Source organism: Phyllobates terribilis, unplaced genomic scaffold (genome assembly GCF_046119375.1).
Source record: "Phyllobates terribilis strain yellow unplaced genomic scaffold, ASM4611937v1 Scaffold_40__1_contigs__length_11209783, whole genome shotgun sequence".
Taxonomy (NCBI): domain Eukaryota; kingdom Metazoa; phylum Chordata; class Amphibia; order Anura; family Dendrobatidae; genus Phyllobates; species Phyllobates terribilis.
The window spans coordinates 6998730-7011954 of record NW_027362800.1 but is presented as its reverse complement, the minus strand read 5'-3'; the positions used below and the strand labels follow the sequence as shown (position 1 = coordinate 7011954).

Here is a 13225-nt window from a genome sequence, read left to right as displayed (position 1 = left end):
GGAGTTATGCAGATCTAAAACGCGTGGATTGCAGCAGCAGCAAGCCGAAAAGTGCAGGCATGTGAGGGATCTAGAGGTTGACAGCATGTCTTCTTAACGGGAGTCCAGGTGGCCATCTCCACAAATGGACTTTTCAGAATCCTTGGGTGGCACCGTAGTCGGAAACCAATTCCTGTTATCGCTTCTCGGCCTTTTGGCTAAGATCAAGTGTAGTATCTGTTCTTATCAGTTTAATATCTGATACGTCCCCTATCTGGGGACCATATATTAAATGGATTTTTAGAACAGGGAGATGGAAAAAGAGCTTGCTCTGTCCACTCCACGCATTGACCTGGTATTGCAGTATCTCCAGGACCGGTGCACCCCTTCTTTAATGCAGTTTCTAAAATCAGAAAGAATTGAATTCAATGCTTTTTGTTCATTTTGCTTGTTTGTCGGATTTTGGGATGGACTCTTTGGCTTTGCTTTTCTTCTCCTCATTGGATTTTTCATGTTAAAAGTTGCAGAAGCCAGATGACAAGCTCATTTTGGTTCAACTTCAGCAACTGTGCATTGCATTGCCATGTAATGTAATGTAATGCAATGCTATCCATCTAGCTCTCCCTCTATACTTCCTTTTGGATAAACAGACATATTAGGCAAGCATTTTGGAGCTTTCACCTAAATAACTACAGGTGGTGAGATAAGCTGCACAATATAATTGACCTTTCAGTATATTGTTGCACACACACCATCTATTTAGCAAATGCCCTTGTTATCAACAGCAGCCTTTTAAACTCACCTGAGCTAACAGGTATGTGAGCTGGTTACTCTGCTGCGCTTAAAATTTCTTTTTTGGTTTGCTACAATGCCTTTTCTGAAACGTTGTCTCCCTCTGCTGGAACACTGACTTCTTTCATTTAATGCCTGCAGACTATAAAAGAGAAACCAACCCAAAAAGTTTGGTTGATTAGTCTGTGGCATTCTTTTAAACTGTTGCTTATGGCGGTCTCTGTGAGCTTCTCAGTGACATTCAGCCATCCAGGTATCCCGCCTGCAGTAGACGGAATGTGGCAATGGAACGCTGGCTGCGCGTGTCATAATAGGCTCTGAGCCTTTATATACCTGCGCACAGCAGCAGCCACCTTCAGTCTGCTGCTGGACAGCCAGCAGCAGCAGCAGCAGGAGAGGTAATTAATCAGCAACCCTCCTGCTAAGGGTAGACAGCTGCTCGTTCCACCCCCCCCCCGCCTTAATTGGTTCTCCTCCCTTCCAACGGTGTTGAGGCGGGTGGGAACAGCCGGGGGTTGAGGGTACTGTGCTAAAAGAGGTGGAGTTATGCAGATCTAAAACGCGTGGATTGCAGCAGCAGCAAGCCGAAAAGTGCAGGCATGTGAGGGATCTAGAGGTTGACAGCATGTCTTCTTAACGGGAGTCCAGGTGGCCATCTCCACAAATCGACTTTTCAGAATCCTTGGGTGGCACCGTAGTCGGAAACCAATTCTTGTTATCGCTTCTCGGCCTTTTGGCTAAGATCAAGTGTAGTATCTGTTCTTATCAGTTTAATATCTGATACGTCCCCTATCTGGGGACCATATATTAAATGGATTTTTAGAACAGGGAGATGGAAAAAGAGCTTGCTCTGTCCACTCCACGCATTGACCTGGTATTGCAGTATCTCCAGGACCGGTGCACCCCTTCTTTAATGCAGTTTCTAAAATCAGAAAGAATTGAATTCAATGCTTTTTGTTCATTTTGCTTGTTTGTCGGATTTTGGGATGGACTCTTTGGCTTTGCTTTTCTTCTCCTCATTGGATTTTTCATGTTAAAAGTTGCAGAAGCCAGATGACAAGCTCATTTTGGTTCAACTTCAGCAACTGTGCATTGCATTGCCATGTAATGTAATGTAATGCAATGCTATCTATCTAGCTCTCCCTCTATACTTCCTTTTGGATAAACAGACATATTAGGCAAGCATTTTGGAGCTTTCACCTAAATAACTACAGGTGGTGAGATAAGCTGCACAATATAATTGACCTTTCAGTATATTGTTGCACACACACCATCTATTTAGCAAATGCCCTTGTTATCAACAGCAGCCTTTTAAACTCACCTGAGCTAACAGGTATGTAAGCTGGTTACTCTGCTGCGCTTAAAATTTCTTTTTTGGTTTGCTACAATGCCTTTTCTGAAACGTTGTCTCCCTCTGCTGGAACACTGACTTCTTTCATTTAATGCCTGCAGACTATAAAAGAGAAACCAACCCAAAAAGTTTGGTTGATTAGTCTGTGGCATTCTTTTAAACTGTTGCTTATGGCGGTCTCTGTGAGCTTCTCAGTGACATTCAGCCATCCAGGTATCCCGCCTGCAGTAGACGGAATGTGGCAATGGAACGCTGGCTGCGCGTGTCATAATAGGCTCTGAGCCTTTATATACCTGCGCACAGCAGCAGCCACCTTCAGTCTGCTGCTGGACAGCCAGCAGCAGCAGCAGCAGGAGAGGTAATTAATCAGCAACCCTCCTGCTAAGGGTAGACAGCTGCTCGTTCCACCCCCCCCCCCGCCTTAATTGGTTCTCCTCCCTTCCAACGGTGTTGAGGCGGGTGGGAACAGCCGGGGGTTGAGGGTACTGTGCTAAAAGAGGTGGAGTTATGCAGATCTAAAACGCGTGGATTGCAGCAGCAGCAAGCCGAAAAGTGCAGGCATGTGAGGGATCTAGAGGTTGACAGCATGTCTTCTTAACGGGAGTCCAGGTGGCCATCTCCACAAATGGACTTTTCAGAATCCTTGGGTGGCACCATAGTCGGAAACCAATTCTGGTTATCGCTTCTCGGCCTTTTGGCTAAGATCAAGTGTAGTATCTGTTCTTATCAGTTTAATATCTGATACGTCCCCTATCTGGGGACCATATATTAAATGGATTTTTAGAACAGGGAGATGGAAAAAGAGCTTGCTCTGTCCACTCCACGCATTGACCTGGTATTGCAGTATCTCCAGGACCGGTGCACCCCTTCTTTAATGCAGTTTCTAAAATCAGAAAGAATTGAATTCAATGCTTTTTGTTCATTTTGCTTGTTTGTCGGATTTTGGGATGGACTCTTTGGCTTTGCTTTTCTTCTCCTCATTGGATTTTTCATGTTAAAAGTTGCAGAAGCCAGATGACAAGCTCATTTTGGTTCAACTTCAGCAACTGTGCATTGCATTGCCATGTAATGTAATGTAATGCAATGCTATCTATCTAGCTCTCCCTCTATACTTCCTTTTGGATAAACAGACATATTAGGCAAGCATTTTGGAGCTTTCACCTAAATAACTACAGGTGGTGAGATAAGCTGCACAATATAATTGACCTTTCAGTATATTGTTGCACACACACCATCTATTTAGCAAATGCCCTTGTTATCAACAGCAGCCTTTTAAACTCGCCTGAGCTAACAGGTATGTGAGCTGGTTACTCTGCTGCGCTTAAAATTTCTTTTTTGGTTTGCTACAATGCCTTTTCTGAAACGTTGTCTCCCTCTGCTGGAACACTGACTTCTTTCATTTAATGCCTGCAGACTATAAAAGAGAAACCAACCCAAAAAGTTTGGTTGATTAGTCTGTGGCATTCTTTTAAACTGTTGCTTATGGCGGTCTCTGTGAGCTTCTCAGTGACATTCAGCCATCCAGGTATCCCGCCTGCAGTAGACGGAATGTGGCAATGGAACGCTGGCTGCGCGTGTCATAATAGGCTCTGAGCCTTTATATACCTGCGCACAGCAGCAGCCACCTTCAGTCTGCTGCTGGACAGCCAGCAGCAGCAGCAGCAGGAGAGGTAATTAATCAGCAACCCTCCTGCTAAGGGTAGACAGCTGCTCGTTCCACCCCCCCCCCCGCCTTAATTGGTTCTCCTCCCTTCCAACGGTGTTGAGGCGGGTGGGAACAGCCGGGGGTTGAGGGTACTGTGCTAAAAGAGGTGGAGTTATGCAGATCTAAAACGCGTGGATTGCAGCAGCAGCAAGCCGAAAAGTGCAGGCATGTGAGGGATCTAGAGGTTGACAGCATGTCTTCTTAACGGGAGTCCAGGTGGCCATCTCCACAAATGGACTTTTCAGAATCCTTGGGTGGCACCGTAGTCGGAAACCAATTCCTGTTATCGCTTCTCGGCCTTTTGGCTAAGATCAAGTGTAGTATCTGTTCTTATCAGTTTAATATCTGATACGTCCCCTATCTGGGGACCATATATTAAATGGATTTTTAGAACAGGGAGATGGAAAAAGAGCTTGCTCTGTCCACTCCACGCATTGACCTGGTATTGCAGTATCTCCAGGACCGGTGCACCCCTTCTTTAATGCAGTTTCTAAAATCAGAAAGAATTGAATTCAATGCTTTTTGTTCATTTTGCTTGTTTGTCGGATTTTGGGATGGACTCTTTGGCTTTGCTTTTCTTCTCCTCATTGGATTTTTCATGTTAAAAGTTGCAGAAGCCAGATGACAAGCTCATTTTGGTTCAACTTCAGCAACTGTGCATTGCATTGCCATGTAATGTAATGTAATGCAATGCTATCTATCTAGCTCTCCCTCTATACTTCCTTTTGGATAAACAGACATATTAGGCAAGCATTTTGGAGCTTTCACCTAAATAACTACAGGTGGTGAGATAAGCTGCACAATATAATTGACCTTTCAGTATATTGTTGCACACACACCATCTATTTAGCAAATGCCCTTGTTATCAACAGCAGCCTTTTAAACTCACCTGAGCTAACAGGTATGTGAGCTGGTTACTCTGCTGCGCTTAAAATTTCTTTTTTGGTTTGCTACAATGCCTTTTCTGAAACGTTGTCTCCCTCTGCTGGAACACTGACTTCTTTCATTTAATGCCTGCAGACTATAAAAGAGAAACCAACCCAAAAAGTTTGGTTGATTAGTCTGTGGCATTCTTTTAAACTGTTGCTTATGGCGGTCTCTGTGAGCTTCTCAGTGACATTCAGCCATCCAGGTATCCCGCCTGCAGTAGACGGAATGTGGCAATGGAACGCTGGCTGCGCGTGTCATAATAGGCTCTGAGCCTTTATATACCTGCGCACAGCAGCAGCCACCTTCAGTCTGCTGCTGGACAGCCAGCAGCAGCAGCAGCAGGAGAGGTAATTAATCAGCAACCCTCCTGCTAAGGGTAGACAGCTGCTCGTTCCACCCCCCCCCCCGCCTTAATTGGTTCTCCTCCCTTCCAACGGTGTTGAGGCGGGTGGGAACAGCCGGGGGTTGAGGGTACTGTGCTAAAAGAGGTGGAGTTATGCAGATCTAAAACGCGTGGATTGCAGCAGCAGCAAGCCGAAAAGTGCAGGCATGTGAGGGATCTAGAGGTTGACAGCATGTCTTCTTAACGGGAGTCCAGGTGGCCATCTCCACAAATGGACTTTTCAGAATCCTTGGGTGGCACCGTAGTCGGAAACCAATTCCTGTTATCGCTTCTCGGCCTTTTGGCTAAGATCAAGTGTAGTATCTGTTCTTATCAGTTTAATATCTGATACGTCCCCTATCTGGGGACCATATATTAAATGGATTTTTAGAACAGGGAGATGGAAAAAGAGCTTGCTCTGTCCACTCCACGCATTGACCTGGTATTGCAGTATCTCCAGGACCGGTGCACCCCTTCTTTAATGCAGTTTCTAAAATCAGAAAGAATTGAATTCAATGCTTTTTGTTCATTTTGCTTGTTTGTCGGATTTTGGGATGGACTCTTTGGCTTTGCTTTTCTTCTCCTCATTGGATTTTTCATGTTAAAAGTTGCAGAAGCCAGATGACAAGCTCATTTTGGTTCAACTTCAGCAACTGTGCATTGCATTGCCATGTAATGTAATGTAATGCAATGCTATCCATCTAGCTCTCCCTCTATACTTCCTTTTGGATAAACAGACATATTAGGCAAGCATTTTGGAGCTTTCACCTAAATAACTACAGGTGGTGAGATAAGCTGCACAATATAATTGACCTTTCAGTATATTGTTGCACACACACCATCTATTTAGCAAATGCCCTTGTTATCAACAGCAGCCTTTTAAACTCACCTGAGCTAACAGGTATGTGAGCTGGTTACTCTGCTGCGCTTAAAATTTCTTTTTTGGTTTGCTACAATGCCTTTTCTGAAACGTTGTCTCCCTCTGCTGGAACACTGACTTCTTTCATTTAATGCCTGCAGACTATAAAAGAGAAACCAACCCAAAAAGTTTGGTTGATTAGTCTGTGGCATTCTTTTAAACTGTTGCTTATGGCGGTCTCTGTGAGCTTCTCAGTGACATTCAGCCATCCAGGTATCCCGCCTGCAGTAGACGGAATGTGGCAATGGAACGCTGGCTGCGCGTGTCATAATAGGCTCTGAGCCTTTATATACCTGCGCACAGCAGCAGCCACCTTCAGTCTGCTGCTGGACAGCCAGCAGCAGCAGCAGCAGGAGAGGTAATTAATCAGCAACCCTCCTGCTAAGGGTAGACAGCTGCTCGTTCCACCCCCCCCCGCCTTAATTGGTTCTCCTCCCTTCCAACGGTGTTGAGGCGGGTGGGAACAGCCGGGGGTTGAGGGTACTGTGCTAAAAGAGGTGGAGTTATGCAGATCTAAAACGCGTGGATTGCAGCAGCAGCAAGCCGAAAAGTGCAGGCATGTGAGGGATCTAGAGGTTGACAGCATGTCTTCTTAACGGGAGTCCAGGTGGCCATCTCCACAAATCGACTTTTCAGAATCCTTGGGTGGCACCGTAGTCGGAAACCAATTCTTGTTATCGCTTCTCGGCCTTTTGGCTAAGATCAAGTGTAGTATCTGTTCTTATCAGTTTAATATCTGATACGTCCCCTATCTGGGGACCATATATTAAATGGATTTTTAGAACAGGGAGATGGAAAAAGAGCTTGCTCTGTCCACTCCACGCATTGACCTGGTATTGCAGTATCTCCAGGACCGGTGCACCCCTTCTTTAATGCAGTTTCTAAAATCAGAAAGAATTGAATTCAATGCTTTTTGTTCATTTTGCTTGTTTGTCGGATTTTGGGATGGACTCTTTGGCTTTGCTTTTCTTCTCCTCATTGGATTTTTCATGTTAAAAGTTGCAGAAGCCAGATGACAAGCTCATTTTGGTTCAACTTCAGCAACTGTGCATTGCATTGCCATGTAATGTAATGTAATGCAATGCTATCTATCTAGCTCTCCCTCTATACTTCCTTTTGGATAAACAGACATATTAGGCAAGCATTTTGGAGCTTTCACCTAAATAACTACAGGTGGTGAGATAAGCTGCACAATATAATTGACCTTTCAGTATATTGTTGCACACACACCATCTATTTAGCAAATGCCCTTGTTATCAACAGCAGCCTTTTAAACTCACCTGAGCTAACAGGTATGTGAGCTGGTTACTCTGCTGCGCTTAAAATTTCTTTTTTGGTTTGCTACAATGCCTTTTCTGAAACGTTGTCTCCCTCTGCTGGAACACTGACTTCTTTCATTTAATGCCTGCAGACTATAAAAGAGAAACCAACCCAAAAAGTTTGGTTGATTAGTCTGTGGCATTCTTTTAAACTGTTGCTTATGGCGGTCTCTGTGAGCTTCTCAGTGACATTCAGCCATCCAGGTATCCCGCCTGCAGTAGACGGAATGTGGCAATGGAACGCTGGCTGCGCGTGTCATAATAGGCTCTGAGCCTTTATATACCTGCGCACAGCAGCAGCCACCTTCAGTCTGCTGCTGGACAGCCAGCAGCAGCAGCAGCAGGAGAGGTAATTAATCAGCAACCCTCCTGCTAAGGGTAGACAGCTGCTCGTTCCACCCCCCCCCCCACCTTAATTTGTTCTCCTCCCTTCCAACGGTGTTGAGGCGGGTGGGAACAGCCGGGGGTTGAGGGTACTGTGCTAAAAGAGGTGGAGGTATGCAGATCTAAAACGCGTGGATTGCAGCAGCAGCAAGCCAAAAAGTGCAGGCATGTGAGGGATCTAGAGGTTGACAGCATGTCTTCTTAACGGGAGTCCAGGTGGCCATCTCCACAAATGGACTTTTCAGAATCCTTGGGTGGCACCGTAGTCGGAAACCAATTCTTGTTATCGCTTCTCGGCCTTTTGGCTAAGATCAAGTGTAGTATCTGTTCTTATCAGTTTAATATCTGATACGTCCCCTATCTGGGGACCATATATTAAATGGATTTTTAGAACAGGGAGATGGAAAAAGAGCTTGCTCTGTCCACTCCACGCATTGACCTGGTATTGCAGTATCTCCAGGACCGGTGCACCCCTTCTTTAATGCAGTTTCTAAAATCAGAAAGAATTGAATTCAATGCTTTTTGTTCATTTTGCTTGTTTGTCGGATTTTGGGATGGACTCTTTGGCTTTGCTTTTCTTCTCCTCATTGGATTTTTCATGTTAAAAGTTGCAGAAGCCAGATGACAAGCTCATTTTGGTTCAACTTCAGCAACTGTGCATTGCATTGCCATGTAATGTAATGTAATGCAATGCTATCTATCTAGCTCTCCCTCTATACTTCCTTTTGGATAAACAGACATATTAGGCAAGCATTTTGGAGCTTTCACCTAAATAACTACAGGTGGTGAGATAAGCTGCACAATATAATTGACCTTTCAGTATATTGTTGCACACACACCATCTATTTAGCAAATGCCCTTGTTATCAACAGCAGCCTTTTAAACTCACCTGAGCTAACAGGTATGTGAGCTGGTTACTCTGCTGCGCTTAAAATTTCTTTTTTGGTTTGCTACAATGCCTTTTCTGAAACGTTGTCTCCCTCTGCTGGAACACTGACTTCTTTCATTTAATGCCTGCAGACTATAAAAGAGAAACCAACCCAAAAAGTTTGGTTGATTAGTCTGTGGCATTCTTTTAAACTGTTGCTTATGGCGGTCTCTGTGAGCTTCTCAGTGACATTCAGCCATCCAGGTATCCCGCCTGCAGTAGACGGAATGTGGCAATGGAACGCTGGCTGCGCGTGTCATAATAGGCTCTGAGCCTTTATATACCTGCGCACAGCAGCAGCCACCTTCAGTCTGCTGCTGGACAGCCAGCAGCAGCAGCAGCAGGAGAGGTAATTAATCAGCAACCCTCCTGCTAAGGGTAGACAGCTGCTCGTTCCACCCCCCCCCCCCACCTTAATTTGTTCTCCTCCCTTCCAACGGTGTTGAGGCGGGTGGGAACAGCCGGGGGTTGAGGGTACTGTGCTAAAAGAGGTGGAGTTATGCAGATCTAAAACGCGTGGATTGCAGCAGCAGCAAGCCAAAAAGTGCAGGCATGTGAGGGATCTAGAGGTTGACAGCATGTCTTCTTAACGGGAGTCCAGGTGGCCATCTCCACAAATGGACTTTTCAGAATCCTTGGGTGGCACCGTAGTCGGAAACCAATTCTGGTTATCGCTTCTCGGCCTTTTGGCTAAGATCAAGTGTAGTATCTGTTCTTATCAGTTTAATATCTGATACGTCCCCTATCTGGGGACCATATATTAAATGGATTTTTAGAACAGGGAGATGGAAAAAGAGCTTGCTCTGTCCACTCCACGCATTGACCTGGTATTGCAGTATCTCCAGGACCGGTGCACCCCTTCTTTAATGCAGTTTCTAAAATCAGAAAGAATTGAATTCAATGCTTTTTGTTCATTTTGCTTGTTTGTCGGATTTTGGGATGGACTCTTTGGCTTTGCTTTTCTTCTCCTCATTGGATTTTTCATGTTAAAAGTTGCAGAAGCCAGATGACAAGCTCATTTTGGTTCAACTTCAGCAACTGTGCATTGCATTGCCATGTAATGTAATGTAATGCAATGCTATCTATCTAGCTCTCCCTCTATACTTCCTTTTGGATAAACAGACATATTAGGCAAGCATTTTGGAGCTTTCACCTAAATAACTACAGGTGGTGAGATAAGCTGCACAATATAATTGACCTTTCAGTATATTGTTGCACACACACCATCTATTTAGCAAATGCCCTTGTTATCAACAGCAGCCTTTTAAACTCACCTGAGCTAACAGGTATGTGAGCTGGTTACTCTGCTGCGCTTAAAATTTCTTTTTTGGTTTGCTACAATGCCTTTTCTGAAACGTTGTCTCCCTCTGCTGGAACACTGACTTCTTTCATTTAATGCCTGCAGACTATAAAAGAGAAACCAACCCAAAAAGTTTGGTTGATTAGTCTGTGGCATTCTTTTAAACTGTTGCTTATGGCGGTCTCTGTGAGCTTCTCAGTGACATTCAGCCATCCAGGTATCCCGCCTGCAGTAGACGGAATGTGGCAATGGAACGCTGGCTGCGCGTGTCATAATAGGCTCTGAGCCTTTATATACCTGCGCACAGCAGCAGCCACCTTCAGTCTGCTGCTGGACAGCCAGCAGCAGCAGGAGAGGTAATTAATCAGCAACCCTCCTGCTAAGGGTAGACAGCTGCTCGTTCCACCCCCCCCCCCCGCCTTAATTGGTTCTCCTCCCTTCCAACGGTGTTGAGGCGGGTGGGAACAGCCGGGGGTTGAGGGTACTGTGCTAAAAGAGGTGGAGTTATGCAGATCTAAAACGCGTGGATTGCAGCAGCAGCAAGCCGAAAAGTGCAGGCATGTGAGGGATCTAGAGGTTGACAGCATGTCTTCTTAACGGGAGTCCAGGTGGCCATCTCCACAAATGGACTTTTCAGAATCCTTGGGTGGCACCGTAGTCGGAAACCAATTCTGGTTATCGCTTCTCGTCCTTTTGGCTAAGATCAAGTGTAGTATCTGTTCTTATCAGTTTAATATCTGATACGTCCCCTATCTGGGGACCATATATTAAATGGATTTTTAGAACAGGGAGATGGAAAAAGAGCTTGCTCTGTCCACTCCACGCATTGACCTGGTATTGCAGTATCTCCAGGACCGGTGCACCCCTTCTTTAATGCAGTTTCTAAAATCAGAAAGAATTGAATTCAATGCTTTTTGTTCATTTTGCTTGTTTGTCGGATTTTGGGATGGACTCTTTGGCTTTGCTTTTCTTCTCCTCATTGGATTTTTCATGTTAAAAGTTGCAGAAGCCAGATGACAAGCTCATTTTGGTTCAACTTCAGCAACTGTGCATTGCATTGCCATGTAATGTAATGTAATGTAATGCAATGCTATCTATCTAGCTCTCCCTCTATACTTCCTTTTGGATAAACAGACATATTAGGCAAGCATTTTGGAGCTTTCACCTAAATAACTACAGGTGGTGAGATAAGCTGCACAATATAATTGACCTTTCAGTATATTGTTGCACACACACCATCTATTTAGCAAATGCCCTTGTTATCAACAGCAGCCTTTTAAACTCACCTGAGCTAACAGGTATGTGAGCTGGTTACTCTGCTGCGCTTAAAATTTCTTTTTTGGTTTGCTACAATGCCTTTTCTGAAACGTTGTCTCCCTCTGCTGGAACACTGACTTCTTTCATTTAATGCCTGCAGACTATAAAAGAGAAACCAACCCAAAAAGTTTGGTTGATTAGTCTGTGGCATTCTTTTAAACTGTTGCTTATGGCGGTCTCTGTGAGCTTCTCAGTGACATTCAGCCATCCAGGTATCCCGCCTGCAGTAGACGGAATGTGGCAATGGAACGCTGGCTGCGCGTGTCATAATAGGCTCTGAGCCTTTATATACCTGCGCACAGCAGCAGCCACCTTCAGTCTGCTGCTGGACAGCCAGCAGCAGCAGCAGCAGGAGAGGTAATTAATCAGCAACCCTCCTGCTAAGGGTAGACAGCTGCTCGTTCCACCCCCCCCCCCCGCCTTAATTGGTTCTCCTCCCTTCCAACGGTGCTGAGGCGGGTGGGAACAGCCGGGGGTTGAGGGTACTGTGCTAAAAGAGGTGGAGTTATGCAGATCTAAAACGCGTGGATTGCAGCAGCAGCAAGCCGAAAAGTGCAGGCATGTGAGGGATCTAGAGGTTGACAGCATGTCTTCTTAACGGGAGTCCAGGTGGCCATCTCCACAAATGGACTTTTCAGAATCCTTGGGTGGCACCGTAGTCGGAAACCAATTCTGGTTATCGCTTCTCGGCCTTTTGGCTAAGATCAAGTGTAGTATCTGTTCTTATCAGTTTAATATCTGATACGTCCCCTATCTGGGGACCATATATTAAATGGATTTTTAGAACAGGGAGATGGAAAAAGAGCTTGCTCTGTCCACTCCACGCATTGACCTGGTATTGCAGTATCTCCAGGACCGGTGCACCCCTTCTTTAATGCAGTTTCTAAAATCAGAAAGAATTGAATTCAATGCTTTTTGTTCATTTTGCTTGTTTGTCGGATTTTGGGATGGACTCTTTGGCTTTGCTTTTCTTCTCCTCATTGGATTTTTCATGTTAAAAGTTTCAGAAGCCAGATGACAAGCTCATTTTGGTTCAACTTCAGCAACTGTGCATTGCATTGCCATGTAATGTAATGTAATGCAATGCTATCTATCTAGCTCTCCCTCTATACTTCCTTTTGGATAAACAGACATATTAGGCAAGCATTTTGGAGCTTTCACCTAAATAACTACAGGTGGTGAGATAAGCTGCACAATATAATTGACCTTTCAGTATATTGTTGCACACACACCATCTATTTAGCAAATGCCCTTGTTATCAACAGCAGCCTTTTAAACTCACCTGAGCTAACAGGTATGTGAGCTGGTTACTCTGCTGCGCTTAAAATTTCTTTTTTGGTTTGCTACAATGCCTTTTCTGAAACGTTGTCTCCCTCTGCTGGAACACTGACTTCTTTCATTTAATGCCTGCAGACTATAAAAGAGAAACCAACCCAAAAAGTTTGGTTGATTAGTCTGTGGCATTCTTTTAAACTGTTGCTTATGGCGGTCTCTGTGAGCTTCTCAGTGACATTCAGCCATCCAGGTATCCCGCCTGCAGTAGACGGAATGTGGCAATGGAACGCTGGCTGCGCGTGTCATAATAGGCTCTGAGCCTTTATATACCTGCGCACAGCAGCAGCCACCTTCAGTCTGCTGCTGGACAGCCAGCAGCAGCAGCAGCAGGAGAGGTAATTAATCAGCAACCCTCCTGCTAAGGGTAGACAGCTGCTCGTTCCACCCCCCCCCCCCGCCTTAATTGGTTCTCCTCCCTTCCAACGGTGTTGAGGCGGGTGGGAACAGCCGGGGGTTGAGGGTACTGTTCTAAAAGAGGTGGAGTTATGCAGATCTAAAACGCGTGGATTGCAGCAGCAGCAAGCCGAAAAGTGCAGGCATGTGAGGGATCTAGAGGTTGACAGCATGTCTTCTTAACGGGAGTC

General features: G+C 45.2%; 10 non-coding genes across 10 annotated transcripts; all 10 read left to right on the top strand.

The window, feature by feature from the left end:
- Window positions 1–177: 177 nt before the first annotated feature.
- On the top strand, window positions 178–368 carry LOC141188905 (U2 spliceosomal RNA). Its single transcript, XR_012262981.1, has one exon. It is a non-coding gene; the product is annotated as a U2 spliceosomal RNA (small nuclear RNA).
- A 1120-nt stretch (window positions 369–1488) lies between these two features.
- On the top strand, window positions 1489–1679 carry LOC141188904 (U2 spliceosomal RNA). The gene has a single exon (XR_012262980.1). It is a non-coding gene; the product is annotated as a U2 spliceosomal RNA (small nuclear RNA).
- Window positions 1680–2800: 1121 nt separating this feature from the next.
- LOC141188903 (U2 spliceosomal RNA) lies at window positions 2801–2991 on the top strand. Its single transcript, XR_012262979.1, has one exon. It is a non-coding gene; the product is annotated as a U2 spliceosomal RNA (small nuclear RNA).
- A 1121-nt stretch (window positions 2992–4112) lies between these two features.
- LOC141188902 (U2 spliceosomal RNA) lies at window positions 4113–4303 on the top strand. Its single transcript, XR_012262978.1, has one exon. It is a non-coding gene; the product is annotated as a U2 spliceosomal RNA (small nuclear RNA).
- Window positions 4304–5424: 1121 nt separating this feature from the next.
- LOC141188900 (U2 spliceosomal RNA) lies at window positions 5425–5615 on the top strand. The gene has a single exon (XR_012262976.1). It is a non-coding gene; the product is annotated as a U2 spliceosomal RNA (small nuclear RNA).
- A 1119-nt stretch (window positions 5616–6734) lies between these two features.
- On the top strand, window positions 6735–6925 carry LOC141188898 (U2 spliceosomal RNA). Its single transcript, XR_012262975.1, has one exon. It is a non-coding gene; the product is annotated as a U2 spliceosomal RNA (small nuclear RNA).
- Window positions 6926–8046: 1121 nt separating this feature from the next.
- On the top strand, window positions 8047–8237 carry LOC141188897 (U2 spliceosomal RNA). The gene has a single exon (XR_012262974.1). It is a non-coding gene; the product is annotated as a U2 spliceosomal RNA (small nuclear RNA).
- Window positions 8238–9359: 1122 nt separating this feature from the next.
- On the top strand, window positions 9360–9550 carry LOC141188896 (U2 spliceosomal RNA). The gene has a single exon (XR_012262973.1). It is a non-coding gene; the product is annotated as a U2 spliceosomal RNA (small nuclear RNA).
- A 1116-nt stretch (window positions 9551–10666) lies between these two features.
- On the top strand, window positions 10667–10857 carry LOC141185449 (U2 spliceosomal RNA). Its single transcript, XR_012260111.1, has one exon. It is a non-coding gene; the product is annotated as a U2 spliceosomal RNA (small nuclear RNA).
- Window positions 10858–11984: 1127 nt separating this feature from the next.
- Window positions 11985–12175, top strand: LOC141188895 (U2 spliceosomal RNA). Its single transcript, XR_012262972.1, has one exon. It is a non-coding gene; the product is annotated as a U2 spliceosomal RNA (small nuclear RNA).
- The last annotated feature ends 1050 nt before the right edge of the window (window positions 12176–13225 follow it).